Source organism: Lactuca virosa, chromosome 2 (genome assembly GCF_052849685.1).
Source record: "Lactuca virosa cultivar CGN04683 chromosome 2, Lactuca_virosa_CGN04683_v6, whole genome shotgun sequence".
NCBI lineage: Eukaryota > Viridiplantae > Streptophyta > Magnoliopsida > Asterales > Asteraceae > Lactuca > Lactuca virosa.
This window is the reverse complement of record NC_136427.1, coordinates 203191355-203208709: the sequence shown is the minus strand read 5'-3', so window position 1 is coordinate 203208709 and position 17355 is coordinate 203191355. Positions and strand designations below refer to the sequence as shown.

Below are 17355 nucleotides of genomic sequence, written 5' to 3'. Positions count from 1 at the left end.
TTATCCAACGAAGGTTTCAACACTCCACAGAAACTGTACATAGATGCTTTCATGAGGTGCTAAATGCAATGATGATTTTTACAAAAGAAGTTATAGTGCCAACGAATTTTAATGCAACTGTGAATTCCTCAGAGAGACATCGTAGGCTAAAAGAAATATTTCCTGGAGCAATAGGTGCGTTAGATGGAACTTTTGTACATGCAGTCGTGTCTGTTGGTCAACAAACTCGCTACAGGGGAATAGGAAAAGGTGAATGCTTTCAAAATGTTTTAGGAATTTGTAATTTTGATATGATATTCACATTCGTATGGGCCGGTTGGGAGGGCATAACAGATGATTCGCGAGTTTTGAAAGAAGTTGCATTTAACCCGACTTCAGGCTTTCCGTTCCCTCCTCCAGGTTTGTAATTCTTGTTAAATTTATTCTAAAATACGATTTTAAATTTCTATATAAAATACTTCCTTCCCTCATGTGTATAGATAAATATTACCTTTACGATGCTGCATACACCAACATTCGTGGATTTATGACTCCTTACCGCAACACGAGGTATTGGTTAACCGATTATCGACGGCGACGTGCGTTAACTAAGGAAAAAAAATCAATCATGCACATGCGCAACTCAGAAATGTTATTGAACGTGCTTACGGTGTTTTGAAGGCGAGATTCTCAATCCCAAAGCGAATGACTCCTTTTCCTTTTTTAGTGCAAAGAGATATATTCGTTGCTTGTTTTGCAGTTCCCAATTTCATAAGGAAATGCGATATTCATGATGAGTTATTTATGGCGTTCGAGGAGAACAATGGTCAAGCACAAAGGCGAGAGAATGATGGCCAAAACGTACACGATATGGAATGAGGTTCACAAGGAAATGAATACATGAACAATTTGCGTGACCAAATTGCGAATCAATTAGGGTCAAATTAAATTTATAGGAATTTATTTGGATTTTAGTATGATTTTGTGGATTTAAAAATATTTATGTTTGATTTGGATTTGTGTTTAATTTTGATTTATGCTAAATTTGGATTTTATATGGTGTTTATATTTTTTTTTAATATGTATTTATGAAATTTATTAGGTTATTTTCTAAACAAACACTTGAATTCAATAAAAAAATAAAATAGAATGATAAAATGGTCATTTTAATAATTCAGCACAGCAATTCAGAGGTCCCAACCAAACAACATGTTAAACATTCAACTCTTAAAATTTCAGATCTTCTTCGAAATTCGGATCTCTTAAAAAATCAGATCTTAAAAATCCAGATCCTGCCAAACAGCCATAAGATTGTCTAGATTGCGACGTGAAGGGGCTGAAAAGAGGGTAATGTGCTGTCTGTTTTTTCGAAGCGAAAATTCATGAAGTCTGCGGACCACATCTGCAATCCTCTGTAGCAGAAGAGGTGGAACAAACAGCTGCAACCCATAATAAAAAGCATGTTTGTTTTTTGACATCTGCAGTAAACTGAAATTTAAATAAACTAATTTTATAAACTGAAAATAGTTATCAACACCAAAATTTTAATAATTCTAGTCTTAAAACATTGAAAGAGTACTAAAAAGAACATGTAAAAAAACAAAAATATAAAAGAAGCTAACAGCTTTATTCTAGAAAAAAACTAATTTTAAAAAACATAAAAAAGAAAATAATAAAAAAAATTAAGAAAGTATTGCAAACGATGTCTATAAAGTTCGTAAAAAATTACACACGTTAAAAAAGATGAAACTGAAACTAAAAATATTATTAACAGAAACGGTAAAAAAATTAAAAAAATCAAAGTTTTTTTTTTTTTTTAAATCAAGTTAAAAAAATTTGTGGAACTATAATAAGAAATTGTATCAAATCCGTAAATAAAAGTTAAAAAAAAAAGTTTAAAAAAATAAGTTATACCAAAATTCTAAAAAAAACACTTCAAAAAATTCAAAGCTGAAGAGGTTTGAAGAGGCAAGTCAAGTGCTGTGCCACGCAGCACACGCACAGAGGTTTTGCAGTCTGAAGTCTTTCAAAAAACAAACTGCTGCGAGAGGGAAAGTGCTGCGCCGTGCAGCAGAAAGTGGTTTGAAGATGTTTTTTTAAAAAAACAAACACCACCTAACAGAAGACAAAAATAAAAGAGAAATGAATTTCTAAAAGTTTTATTAAACCATCTTAAGACATCCCAAAAATGGAAAATATAAGTAATGGAACGCGAAGCTGACAAAATACAACTCAAGAAAAGACACTGCATTATATAGCTGTCCGAGATAATAAAAACATTTAAGTATTGGAAGAGAGATCATTTGAACTTCTAGGAAAATGTAACGTTTTCATGGAAGAGATTATTTGAACTTCTAGGAACTGTAGCCCTAGTCCATGCCCCTTCATTCACTTCTCTAATTAAGAATTCAGGAACGAAGGTGTGGCTCTTCAATACCAATAATATAAGCGACTCCTATGCGTGTGTGTGTGTGTTTTCTAGCACCAAGAACTGTGGAAGTCTGAGGTATACACGAATTTCTCTTAAGGGTCAGCTTCCACTCTTTGATCTTTATCTTGTTTTCTTTGTTGTTTGGGTTTGCACTAGAAACTGCATATTCTGATTAAAAGACGAATCGCATGCATACAGCATACAGCCTTAGTTTCCAATATTCACTTAGTTTCTTGGTTACTTACATTGTTTATAACTGCTTGTGTATTGTTACTTGGTTTTTGAAGAATCTAAGGCATACACCGAAGTGTGAAAAGGATCATGGCCACAGATACCGATAAGAAGAAACCTGAAAACAAGGGTGAAAAATTGATTCATGAGGTGTTTTCTTGGTCACTTGACGATGTGCTTAACAGAAATTTCTACAAAGGGAAGGTTTGTAAAAAAATTCTCACAAGCTACGTACTCAATCTCACAGTTTAGATGACTGAACTTCTTTAAACAGTTTAGGGACTAAAAACACGTTCTTTATAAGTTTGAACAGCCACTGCATAAAAAAATCTTTTGCTTCTTATTATTGTTCGAATATCCTTGCATTGCATGCACATCACTGAACTTCCATGAATTGAACAGGTAGCAGAGATTCCCAAGACGTTTCCATCTGTAAGAGACTATACAAAGTCATTTGTCTATCCGCTTTATGAGGAGACACATGCGGACTTGCTGTCAAAGATGCTAGGAGTCAACCGTGCTCCCACAGCGGAAATAATTAAAGTTAAAAAGTCTAAAGATTTTAGGCTACCCAAAGCCTTATTGTACACCATTGTGCTAAAGAGACGTCAAGGATTCTATGCACCTGAGGTTGGAGATCTTATTGCTTTGACCGATGTGAACCCAAAATCTGTTGATGATCTTAAGAGGCCAAACAAGCCTTACCTCATTGCTTTAGTGCAAAACATGAAGGCCAACAAATCACATTATCAACTTTTTGTTTTATCATCGAAACCAATAATTCCAGAAGTTGTTGAAATGGATATTCGGAAAGATGTAACAAGTTATACTAGAATGAATGTAAACCATTTTGTTGTTTATCTTACAAACTTGACAACAAATATCCGTATTTCTCAAGCCCTTCATGCGGAGCTAGAAGGGGTGAGAATGAAGATCATCAAAAAATTACTGCGAGCTGATTCTTCTGTAAGAATGAAACGGACATTTTATTTGTGTGCTCAACAAGATTTTACTTTGTATGGGGTTACCATGTACTCTAAGTCTAAGCAATTACTTTTTGTAACAGGTTGAAGAAAGTGGCCTTGAATATTGTTCTATTGATACAACTGAAGACCTGACTTTATTGAAGATTAAAAAAATTCTGAAATCATTTCAGCTTGATAGTTCACAAGAAGCTGCTGTTTTGAGCTGCATTGCTGCAAGAAAACATCGTGATCAAAATACAATTAAGTTAATATGGGGGCCTCCTGGAACTGGCAAGACAAAAACTATTGGTTCTTTATTGTTTATGTTTCTGCTGATGAAATGCAGAACCCTCACTTGTGCTCCTACGAATATTGCAGTTGTAGGAGTTACCAAACGGGTTATGAGCTTAGTGAGAGACTTTTTGAGATATGGCACTTATGGTTTAGGAGATATAGTTTTATTTGGGAATGGAGAAAGAATGAAGATCGATGATTTCAAAGACCTTTCAGAAATATTCTTAGAGTTTCGTGTCAAGATTCTTGCTGATTGTTTAGCTCCACGTTCAGGATGGAAAGGTAGCAGGGAGTGGATGATTCGTTTCCTTGAAGATCCTGATCAACAGTATCGCATGTACTTGAGGGAAAATGTACAATGTGATGAAAAGGAGAGTGATAGTAGTGATACTGATGAGAAAGCTCATAGCGAAGAAGATGAAGATGAAGATGAGGAATATTTGATTCCTGATCAAAAAGAGAAATCAGAGGACTCACTGTTAAAGAATGCACTGACAAAGAATAACTGGAAGACCCTCATTGTAAGTACCTTGAAAGGGAACAAGAAATTGTCAACTAGTGAGACCACACACGAGGATGCAAATGAGGGTCCTTTAAAGCAAAAATCAGACAAGAAGAATTTTCAAGAAAATATTCTAACTTTCGAGCAGTTTGTGACAAATGGGTTCACTTTTCTTGGAAATCATCTTATATATTGTCTTGAGAGCTTATACACACATATGCCGACATCTATTATTTCCCTTGATGAAGCAAAACAAATGGTAGGACTTGTTCGTTCCCTTCAGAGTCTTGGAGATTCATTGAAACAAACAATTGCTAGAAATGTAGACTTAAAAGAAGCCTTGAATGGTTTAGATAATTCTAGGACAGGAGGCATTAGTAATTTACATGCTTGCAGGATTGCAAGTCTTCAGATACTCAAATGCCTTCAAAACACGCTATGTTTTCCAGACTTCAAGGATGAATTTGAAACTCGAAGATTTTGTTTGGCGAATTCTTGTTTGATATTTTGCACAGCATCAAGCTCCATCAACTTGCATACAGAAGGAATGAGTCCTTTGGAGTTTCTTGTGATTGATGAAGCTGCTCAATTAAAGGAATGTGAATCTCTTATACCTTTGCAGCTTGTTTGTGCTCGCCATGCAATCCTGGTTGGGGATGAAAGACAACTCCCTGCCATGGTGCAAAGCAAGGTTGAACAATGTTATGCCTTCTGTATATTTATGTGTTGGTGTGAAGCGTGATACTCTACTAATAATTTGTTACACTGTTTCAACAGATACGTGAGGAGGCTGAATTCGGTAGGAGCTTATTCGAGAGGCTTGTATCACTAGGGCATAAGAAACACCTTCTTAATGTTCAATACAGGATGCATCCTTCCATAAGCCAGTTCCCAAATAAGAAGTTTTATGCAAAACAAATCTTGGATGGTATGAATGTCAAGAGGAGCACTTATGGGAAGAGTTTTTTGCAAGGAAGTATATAGGGGTCCTACTCTTTTATAAATGTAACTTCTGCCAAGGAGGAGTTTGATAAGAGTCATAGCATGAAAAATCTCATGGAAGTGGCTATAATTTCTGAAATTATTTCAAGTCTCTATAAAGGTACATGTTTCTCTCTTTTTCATCTCTCATCCTTAGTCAATAACTCAACTTTTATCGATATCATCACAGAATCTGTTGCAAGAAAACGAAGGGTAAGTGTTGGTTGCATATCACCATATAAGGCTCAAGTAAATGCAATACTGGAAAAACTTGGCAATAAGTATATATGGATTCTGAAGATTACTTCTCTGTGAATGTTCGATCTGTTGATGGATTTCAAGGGAGTGAGGAGGATGTAATTATTATATCCACAGTGAGATGTAATGGTAGAGGTTCTGTTGGTTTTCTTTCAAATCATCAAAGAACAAATGTGGCATTAACTCGAGCCAGGTAACAAACTGATTACTTATCTGATTTATCTTTTAATTTGTTATCTTCGTTTCTCCATAGTTGCATGATCTTTTCATGTATCACATATGAGCTTTATACAGATACTGCCTGTGGATTTTGGGGAATGGATCAACCTTGCTAAATAGTGGCTCTATCTGGAGAGATTTGATTGTTGATGCTAAGGATCGTGGCTGTTTTCACAATGTTAGTGAAGACAAAAACTTGGCTCAAGCTGCCATGGGTGCTTTGATTGAGCTTCGTCAACTTGATAGCTTGTTCAATATGGATTCATTCCTTTTTAATGACACTAAATGGCAGGTAAGCTCACAGGACTCTTGATACTATTGTCACTAAGAATTGTGATTTGCTATTTTGTGCACATGGTGATATTGTTTTATTGACATTTGATAGGTAAAGTTTAATGACACGTTTTTGGAGACAATTGCAAGTTTTACTAACACTAAGATTTGTAAGGAAGTAGTTACTATTCTGCTTAAGCTATCTAGTGGCTGGCGAAAAGATGGAACCAATAAAGTGAGCCTAGAAGGAACAAGTACGCTTCTGGAGGTGTATGAAGTAACACAAGACTTGTGTTTGATTTGGGCTGTAGACATTGTAGTACAAAATTCTCTTTGCATCCAGGTACTAACGATCTGGGATGTTTTGCCAGCCACCAAGATTGAACAATTGGCAAAGATATTAGTGGAAAAGGTATATGGGAATTATACTGTAAACATGATGACCCGCTGCAAGGAAAAACGTGTTGAAGGGTATGTATGGATTCCACTTCTTTGTTTCTATATACAGTCATTGATCATAATTTATGGTTAGAATACTATTTTGGAAACAGAACTTATTGTTTTGAAAACATGAATAGGAACCTTACGCTTCCTGTTACATGGCCTACGAATTCGGACACTGATCAAAGCTGGTCCTTGTCAAATCAATTAGCTGCATTGAGCTTGAGGAACCAACCCAAGTCATCATCATCATCATCAAGAGCTTCAAGTGTCTGGTTAGTTTTTGGACCATGTATTTGGTGGCTATTTAAGCTAGTATAAGTCTTTTGTTTGGTAAACTAAGGGGGTCTGTAATTTAAAATTCAACAGGGATGGTGATACAAGATCTCGTGGAAGAGGAAGTAGGTGGTGAAAGAAATCTTTTGATTCTCCTTAGGAACTGAATCTAAAGAATGTGATCATTATATTGTCGCACGTTGGGTGATGGATATGGTTTTTTAGAATCCTTGACAACACTTTTTTTGCCGTAAAAGACTGGTTGGTTCATTTTGTGTTGTTTGAATGTATGTTGGTATTCTTGCATTTAGCCTTAAGAATCATATTAAAGTACTACTATGTGCCACTTTCAAAGAAAGCTAGAGTACAATATTGTCGAAATATGCCATCTAATATGATAAGTTCTGCTTAGTTCAAAGGCTATATTGGCTTTCCAGCAATATAGATCTAATTTGGTTACATCGGGTCTAAAAAGGGTACTAGATCTAAAATGGTTGTGTGAGGTCTAAAAAGGATTTGTTCTTGAATTGCAATTGCTTCATTGTTGAAGGCCAATCTTGGCAAACCTTTATTCCTTTGTAGCTTAAAGTAGGGATGTGCGTTTTCGAACCGAAATCCGGGCCGGACCGACCCGAATTACGACCAAATAAGTTATTTGGGTCGGTTCTCGGGTATCTGTTTTTGCCCAATTCGAGTTTCGGGTTATTCGGTCCGGGTTACCCGAATAAAGGTTTAATCAGGCCAAAAAGACCGACCCGAAAAGTGAATAGTCACTTGAACCGAATAACCCAAATAAACTGAAATGACCCGAATAACCCAAATAAACCGAAATGACCCGAATAACCCAAATAAACCGAAATGACCCGAATAACCCAAATAAGGAAATTCTATATTTAGTTTAAGAAAAAAAATATTAAATTAATATTTTTTTTGAACTAGATATAGAATTTCCTTATTTGGGTTATTCGGGTCATTTCGGTTTATTTGGGTTATTCGGGTCATTTCGGTTTATTTGGGTTATTCGGTTCAAAAACGTAGTGTAAATGTTTATTTGGGTTATTTCGGTCCTATCGGGTTAATAACCGAACCGAAACCTGTATTACCCGAACCGAACCGGTTCGTATTAGTTTAATCGGTCCGGGTTTCGATTCCCATTTTTCAACCAATTTGGGTTTCGGGTTATTCGGGTTCGGGTCGGTTATGGCCCGAAGCACATCCCTAGCTTAAAGTGAATGCCATTTTAAGGAATAGAAATAGCATATTATAAATTAAGACATCTTGCTCTTCCATTTTTGGATCGAAGTTTCTCGGGTTTCAACCATTTATCACCAAATCACCACTATAGGTCATTGTAATCTCTTGGATCAAGCTCTATAAACATTGCAATATTTTAGTGGATTGGTTCTCGGCTTCCTTTGTCCGTGTAGTAAACAAAGAAGGTAAGGTTGCACTAAAATGAAAAAACTCTAATGCATCAAACAACCTAGAATGCGAATCACAAGAACAATATTAGTTCAAGCAAAACAATACTAATATATCAAACAACAATTAACTACATGCAATGAAAATTACTAAGCAAAACAGTAAATCAGAGAGACACAAAGATTTACGTGCAAAACCCAAATCAAGAAAAACCCACGAGCGGATGAAGCCGAGAACCAATGAGCTATAATGATGATTTGGTGATAAAGGGTTGAAACTAGGGGTGGCAAATCGGGCCATCGTGTCATGTTTTTGTCTGACACGACACGACACGACACGATGTCGTGTTTTTTTTAACTAACACGAAAACGAACCGATTAAAAAACGACAAACACGACACGACAAAGATAACATAAAATAAAAATTATTTTATTTAATTAATATTTAATCATATGTAATACGACAAACACGACAAACACGAAAAACACGACATACAAATGCTTAATCAATTTCGTGTCGAATTTTGAACACGAACACGACACGACACGACATCGTGTATTTTACACTTGACACGAACACGACATGAACACGAATTCGAATTTCAGTTTCGTCACAATTTCGTTTCGTGTCGTGTATTTTTGTCGTGTCGTGTCATCAATTGTCACTCCTAGTTGAAACCCTAGAAATGTCGATCCAAAAAGGGAAGAGGAAGAAGTCTCGATTTATCGTCTGGTCTTCTAGAAAATGGCGCGCTTGCTTTAAGCTACAAAGGAATAAAGGTTTGCCAAGATTAGCAAATATGGCCCTTTAACAATGAAGCAATTGCATTCCAAGAACAAGTCCTTTTTAGACATGATACACCCATATTTTAGACTTACCTCCCCCTCTGGCACATATCACAATATTGTTCGATTTGGACCACTCGGCACGAGGCCTTCCCAGGGGGTCACCCATCCCGGTACTACTCTCGCCCGAGCATGCTTAACTGCATAATTCTTATGGGATCTGCTGCCCTCACGGCTTTAAAACGTGTTGTGATAGGGAAGGTATCCACACCCCTTATAAGGAATGTTTAGTTCTCCTTCCCATTCGATGTGAGATCAGGTGTAACCCACCTTGGTTCCCTTTTTAGATCCGATGCAACTAAATGAGACATGGTGTAACACCCCGTTTATTGAATAAATAAATAAACAAATTAATGAACGAATAGTAGCCCTAAAATCAATAATTATATAACAAGGATTGGTCTCGAGGAGTTAACTGTCACAATTTTAGAAGTCAGGGGTTAAAAGTGTAAGTTTCGGATTGGTTTTGTAAATATTTATGAATGCAGTGACTACTTGGTAACTTTTGGGACTTCATTTGAAGAGATTTTGGAGACTAAGGGGCTGTTTAGTAAATTATGGATCAAATTTGAGAGGAATTATGGAAGTTGGGGTGTATTTGGTAAATATTGGAGCTAAAATGGAAACATTTCGGAGAGGAGGGATTGATTATGTCATTATGGACAGATGTTTCTCGAGGCTGGGTTTATAACCCGTCATCACCTGTCAAACCCTAACCCTAATCGTTTCCTCCTGGCCTCCACCCCTTGCCTGCTAAAGCTGGAACACCCATCGTCAACTGCCAACGACAGAGACCACCAGAAGCCGCCGTTCTTCTCCTTCTCCTTCTTCATCCATCACCGCCGCCCAGCTCAACCGCCACCATCTTGGCCGACCGGCGACGTTCCTTTTCCCCTCTTCGACAGAAAGAGAGCGAGGCAGTCGGAAGAAAGAAGTATCTGGTTGTCGCACCACCGTCTTCATCATGGTGGCCTGATGCAGTGAAGCCGAGCAACCACCACCCTACTTCTGTCGTTGTTGTCTTTTCCGGCGAGAAATGGAGAGGCCGAGTAAGGGAATCAAAGCAGGTAGTGGCAAGATGTTGTTGCATTCGTTTCGCCAGCAAGGAAATGATTTCGGTTGTTTCTTCCCTTTCTTTTGTGCGTGGAACCGACGACAACCATCAAGTTGTCGCCGCTCACCACCGCTGTTAAGTGATGGTGTGTGTGTGTGTTAGTTTCAGCCAACTGTTTGGTGTTAATATGTTTTGTGTGTGGTTTCTTTGGCCGGAAAACCAAGAAGGCCACCACCACCACCGTGAGGTGGTGGCTGCCACCATATGTATCACACCCCCGAACCAGACGGCGGAAACGTCCGAGGGCTCGCGTGACTTAAATTGAAATATCATCACAATGAATATACATGAAACATAACACATTATCACCAAACATTACATAGTACAACTGGCATTGTTTACATCAAGTACATGGTTTACATTACATGATCCCAAAATATAAAGTGTTTGATGATTAGCAACTACAAAACAAACTTTCAACACACTAGATGCTTCCTCGTTCTAACGGTTACCTGAGAATACAAGTTATTTTGAAAACGGTCAACATATATAATGTTGGTGAGTTCATAAGTATGTTTGATGTAAAATAGTTTATGCCGTTTGTAAAACCCAGAAAATCCGATATTTTCTGTAATAAGACTTTTCACGAAAATGTTGTGATGATCCTGTAAGTATATGAGTGAATGATTTCAAAACGTGTATAAATGAGAAGTTTTGCATTATGGTTATTGAAAGTACAAGTGAATAAGATTGGTTTCCCCGGAAAACCCGATGTTTTCCGATAAAATAGTATGATTGTTTTGTATTATTGTATTGTCACAGCGAATGAATATGATTTCCCATGATTACTTAGATGGTATTGGATCTCTATGTGAGTCGTTATAACCATGCATGATAATGACTAGTTCGTCTGTCTTGGCATTCTAGTGAACGCCGGAATTGATCTTAAGATTTTGTCACCCTAGACTGGCCGAGTCTAACTGTAGCGAACAGCTTAGGTGTGGGGGAGTCACCCCCGTATAGATCTATACACAAACTCTTGCTCTCCCTCCAGGAGACTTTGATTATAACTACTGACTACGACCGACACTTATTGGTGTCGCCCGTTATTACTCACTTAATCCAAATGAATTTGATTAACCTTGATTAACGACCTGATTTTGTTTACTTGAATAGAAGGTAAGCCTAACAGACGAGGAGAAGAGGACTACTAGGCCCTACTAATTACATATGTTATTTAAGGCTGTCGAGTATACGAAAGACGCGTTGGCCCATTTCGCATTTGATTTATTTGGACCTTACTAGCAATGCTAATGAGCCACCGAGGCCCAATAGCATGTAAAAGCCATTGAGGGTCCCTTAAGCATGTAATTGGGTCACAGGAGGCCCAATAACATGTATTATTTATGTTAGGCCCAAAAGTCATGTTAATGGGTCACGCAGGCCCAATAATCATGATTAGAATCTTTCAAGCCCAACAGTTAGAATGTTTACTTGTTTTGTATAGTATTAGTGTTGCGAAGTTGTTTAATCGATACGTCGTAATAATCACCAAATTGTTTTATAACGATTCATAGATTTATAAAAATAGATATTTTTCTATTTAAACCCATAAGTTATAAAGTTTTGTATAAAAATAGATCCTTGTAGAAACCGTGAATGACATCTTTTCCCCATCTTTTGTTTATTTATCAAAAATAGTCCAATAACAAATTTTATGTTGTAGTATGTTTATTATAAACTTTGTATGGTAGTTTATCTTGACATGTTAAGTGAAATATATCCTAGATCACATATTTTTCCTTCTTGAACTATAGATATCGAAATATCTTTCATTTTTAGCACATATTTACCACATAAACACAAGAAATCACACATAACATACAAATACACATAGATCTTCACATTTTACTTGTATTCTCCCCCATAAATCATATGAAAACCGAAAATAGAGGGGTATGAACTCACCTTGGGTTTGTGGGTTCGGTTTTGAAGAGAGAGATGGAAAGATGAAGTGATTTTTGGCCCTAGCAACTTCCTTGAGTAGATTTCGAACCCAAGAAGATTTCTAAGAATATAAATACCAAAAACTTTGTTTAAAGGAATGATCTAACAAGAGAGTGAAGTTATGAAGCTTGGATGTGTAAAGACTTACCAACGATTGACAACACTTGATGAAGACTCTTGAATCCAAGCCAAATTTTCGAGAATTCCTTGAAGGAAGGAAGGAGATGGCCTTAGAGAGAAATGGAGAGAATTTTTTTGTGTGTATTGTGTGTGTGTGGTGTGTCTTCGGCCGAAACAAGAAGAAAGGAGGGAGAAGAGAGAGGGTGAGGTGATAGGTGCATGGATGTATGTGATATTTGCATGGTTACATGGGGGATAATGTGGAGGTGGCACTCCAAGTCAACTCTCCCCTTAATCTCTTATTTTATTGTTTTTTTTTTTGTTTTATGCTTGGGCCGAAATGGGCTAAGGAAGGAGAAAGGAATCACTTTGGCCCATTCTTGCCTTGGCTCGAGTTCATGAGGCCCATAAGGAAAACTTACGGCCCATTGGGCCCTTAGGGTAGCTCACGGCCCAACTTTTGTATAAAAGAATTGATTTATGGCCCATTAGGCTCAGTGGATTTGTTATGGCCCAATAAGGCCCATTAAAGATAAACTAGTCCATTTTAGGCTTATAAGGCCCAAAAAGGTTAAGTCTCATGAGAATGGGTCCAATGAGAGCCCATTTAAGAGTTCTAAGCCCAAAATAGTCAAGTTGGAAGTTTATTGGCCCATTAGGCCCAATAAAGAAATCCTAGTCCATATTGGACTTAAACCGGGATTTCTAGGGTTTCCAACCTTTTGTTGACTATTTGAGTGTTTGTATAGAGTGTTTGATGGAATTTTGTTGTCATTGAATAAGCATCATATATGCTTTCAAGTTTTAGTTACAATGTTATCCTTGTTAATTGTTTACAAAGCATCAGAATTCCTAGTTGTGACATCATCCCCCCGTTAGAGGAAATTTCGTCCCGAAATTCTTTTTGAAGCTAGATTTGAGAATGCGAGAATAGGTGAGGGTACTTCTGCTTCATCTGGTCTTCGCGTTCCCATGTGAATTCCGGTCCATGTTTCGCGTTCCACCCAACTTTCACAATCGGAGTGCGACTTTGCTTAGTACGCTTCACTTCCCTGTCCATGATTTCAACTGGTTCCTCGATGAACAGGAGATTTTCGTTGATTTCGATTTCTTCCAATGGAATGACGAGAGTTTCGTCGGATAGGCACTTCGTCAAATTGGAAACATGGAACACGGGGTGTACACTGCTAAGTTCAGCAGGTAGTTGTAGTCTATAAGCCACTGGACCGATTCGGGCAAGGATCTCGAATGGTCCAATGTACCGTGGGTTTAGTTTTCCCCGTTTCCCAAAACAAATCACCCCTTTCCAGGGAGAGACTTTTAACAACACCCGATCCCCGACTTGGAATTCCAAGGGCTTTCGCCTTTCATTAGCGTAGCTCTTCTGTCGGTCTCGTGATGCTTGAAGTCGAGCTTTGATTTGAATTATCTTCTCTGTCGTTTCGCGTATGATTTCTGGTCCTGTTAATGCATTGCTTGGTGTCTGTTCTCTTGCTAGCTGAGTGTCACCTACCTCAGCCCAACACAACGGTGATCTACATTTACGTCCATATAAGGCTTCAAAAGGAGCAACTTTGATGCTTGAGTGATAGTTGTTGTTGTACGAAAACTCAATTAAAGGCAAGTGGGTATCCCACGACCTTCCAAAGTCTATCACGCATGCACGAAGCATATCTTCAAGCGTTTGAATGGTTCGCTCGCTTTGACCATCGGTTTGTGGGTGGTAGGCAGTGCTCATGTCGAGTTGTGTTCCCATAGCTTTCTGAAGCGATTGCCAAAAGCGTGAGGTAAATCTACTATCTCGATCTGAGATGATAGATATTGGTATTCCATGGAGTCTCACAATTTCTTTGATGTATATTCTCGTCAATCGCTCCATCTTGTATGACTCCTTTATTGGCAGGAAATGAGCGGATTTTGTCAACCTGTCGACTATTACCCATATGGTATCCAATCCATCTGTTGTCTTGGGTAATTTGGTCACAAAGTTCATAGTAATCCTTTCCCATTTCCACTCGGGTATTACCGGTTGTTGTAATAATCCTGAGGGCTTCTGATATTCTACCTTCACTTTAGCACAAGTGAGGCACTTGCTAACGTAAGTGGCAATTTCTGCCTTCATGTTAGGCCACCAATACTGCTGCTTGATATCCAAGTACATTTTATCTGAACCCGGATGGATGGAGTATCGTGTCTTATAGGCTTCATTCATGACTACTTCTTTGAATCCCCCAAGTTTAGGGATCCAAATTCGGTTCATGAAGTAATATGCTCCGTCCTTCTTGACTTCAAAGTTCTTTTCCATTCCACGTAACGCTTCGCTTGTTCTGTTTTCTATCTTCATGGCATCGAACTGGGCTGCTTTGATTTGCGAGGACAGATGGGATTGAACGGTTATCGAAAGAGTCTTCACACGACGATTTGAGTACTCCTTTCGACTCAAGGCATCAGCTACCACGTTAGCTTTGCCTGGGTGGTACTTGATTTCGCACTCATAATCGTTTAGTAGCTCAACCCATCTTCGCTGCCTCATGTTTAACTCCTTTTGATTTAAAATGTGTTGGAGACTCTTGTGGTCAGTGAAAATGGTGCACTTGGTACCATAAAGGTAGTGCCTCCAAATTTTCAAGGCGAATACCACAACTCCCAATTCGAGATCATGGGTGGTATAATTCACCTCATGTGTCTTTAGTTGTCGGGATGCATAAGCTATCACCTTTCCACGCTGCATGAGTACACAGCCTAAACCCTGATTCGAAGCATCGCAGTAAACTACGAAGTCCTCAGTTCCCTCTGGTAGTGATAGTACTGGTGCACTACAAAGGGCTCGCTTCAGAGTCCGGAAAGCAAACTCCTGCTTTTATGTCCATTCAAATGGCACGCCCTTTTGTGTAAGCACGGTAAGTGGTTTGGCTGTTTTGGAGAAGTTCTGAATGAATCTCCTGTAATAGCCTGCGAGACCTAAAAATTGACGAATTTATGTGGGTGTCGTTGGGACCGCCCATCCTTCTATGGCTTTGACCTTAGAAGGATCCACATATATCCCTTCTTGACTGACAACGTGACCCAAAAAGTTCACACTACGGAGCCAGAACTCACACTTAGAGAGTTTTGCGTATAACTTTTCGGTTCGTAGGGTTTCCAAGATTTGTCGGAGATGTCGGCCATGCTCCTCTTCGCTTCGAGAATAGACTAGGATATCGTCGATGAAAACAATGACAGTATTGTCGAGGAATGGTCGGCAGATTCGATTCATCAAGTCCATGAATGCGGCAAGGGAATTCGTTAGACCGAAGGGCATTACAACAAATTCATAATGTCCATAGCGAGTTCGAAAAGCGGTTTTGGGGATATCCTCTTCCCGGACTTTGATTTGGTGGTATCCGGATCGCAGATCTATCTTAGAGAAGTAACTTGCTCCTTGGAGCTGGTCGAATAGATCGTCGATTCGCGTAAGTGGGTAGCGATTTTTGATAGTGAGCTTATTTAGTTCTCTGTAATCAATACACATCCTAAAGGATCCATCCTTTTTCTTAACAAAGAGGACCGGAGCTCCCCAGGGTGAGAAGCTAGGTCGGATGAATCCTTTGCTCAAGAGTTCGCTAAGTCGGCTTGACAGTTCTTGCATCTCCGCAGGAGCCAACCTATAGGGTGATTTGGCAATGGGCGTAGCTCCCGGCACCAGGTCAATTCGGAACTCGACTTCTCTTTCTGGGGGTATCCCCGGAAGATCTTCAGGAAAGACATCCGGGAAGTCGCAAGCCACTGGGATGTCTCGAATATTGACCTCTTCCTTGTACTTATCCACTATGTGAGCCAGAAACGCCAAGTCCTTCTTTTGTAGATACTTCTGTGCTTTAATGCACGAGATAAGACGAAGGTTCGTACTGGGTTTGTCCCCATATATAATTAGGGTTTCATGGTTAGGGAGATGAAGGTGAACGACCTTCTCGTAACACATAATTTCGGCATGATGGGGGCTCAACCAGTCCATGCCGATAATCACATCAAAACTCCTAATAGTTACAGGCATCAAGTTTATTTGAAAGGCGTGATGATTTAAGGTTAGGGTACATCCTACGTAGATTTCCCCAGTTGATTCTGTTTTCCCATTAGCCATTTCCACCGTAAAGGTTTCATTAAGCTTTTGGGGTTGTTGTTTTAGCAAATGTTTGAATTTATTACTCACAAAGCATCGCTCTGCCCCGGTATCAAACATGATGCATGCATATGAGTGGTTAAGGAGAAACATACCAGTGACAACAGCGGGATCCTGAACCGCTTCTCCTTGACCCATGGTCAGCACTCTCCCTGCTCCTCCATTCCCTTGGTTGTTGACATTGGGGCAGTTTCGACGGAAATGTCCAGTCTTTCCACATCCATAGCAGGTGTGGCTTGCCCCAGTGTTGTTGCCACTGTTGTTGGTGTTGTTGTTGTTGTTGTTGTTGCGGTTGCTGTTGTTGTTGCTGTTTCCCTGTTGCTGGTTCTGGGAAGGATAGGTCCTGTAGTATTTTGTCGTGTGACCCTTTCGATTGCAATTGGTACAATGCATCTCCCTGCATTCGCCATTGTGATGGAGATTGCACTTGTTGCATTTTGGGAGATTCCCAGAATACTGCTTAGGGGCACTTGGAGTGGATGAGACTGGAGCATGTGGTGTGGAGGGAACTTGGGTGGTTGCAGCAGATACGGCTGCTTGAAACGCAGCCGAGTCGATTTCCGGTGGTGTCGGTGGTTGGTATTTATGCGGTTTGGCCTTTGCGGCATCTTGCTGTTACGGCACAGAAAGATGTTGAATATGTATTGTTTTTAAGTTGCGAATTTCGTGGATTGATTTGCGTATCTAGGTGTTTCCATAAATTTACACTAAGCAATAAGGATATAAAACACATAATATTTTCCATTAATATTATCCGTACTTTGATACATGAAAATTTGCTTGAAAGAGCATACATAAAGTTTTACAGCATAATGACTCTATGAGTAGTGTAATCACTTAAACATGGAGTCGGTAGTACATAACATGGATCATATAACATAATACTGACGAAAAATAC

At 38.8% G+C, this 17355-nt stretch overlaps 1 pseudogene; it reads left to right on the top strand.

Annotated features, from left to right (window-relative positions):
- Positions 1 to 2731: 2731 nt before the first annotated feature.
- On the top strand, positions 2732 to 6986 carry LOC145158150 (uncharacterized; annotated as a pseudogene).
- Positions 6987 to 17355: the final 10369 nt, after the last annotated feature.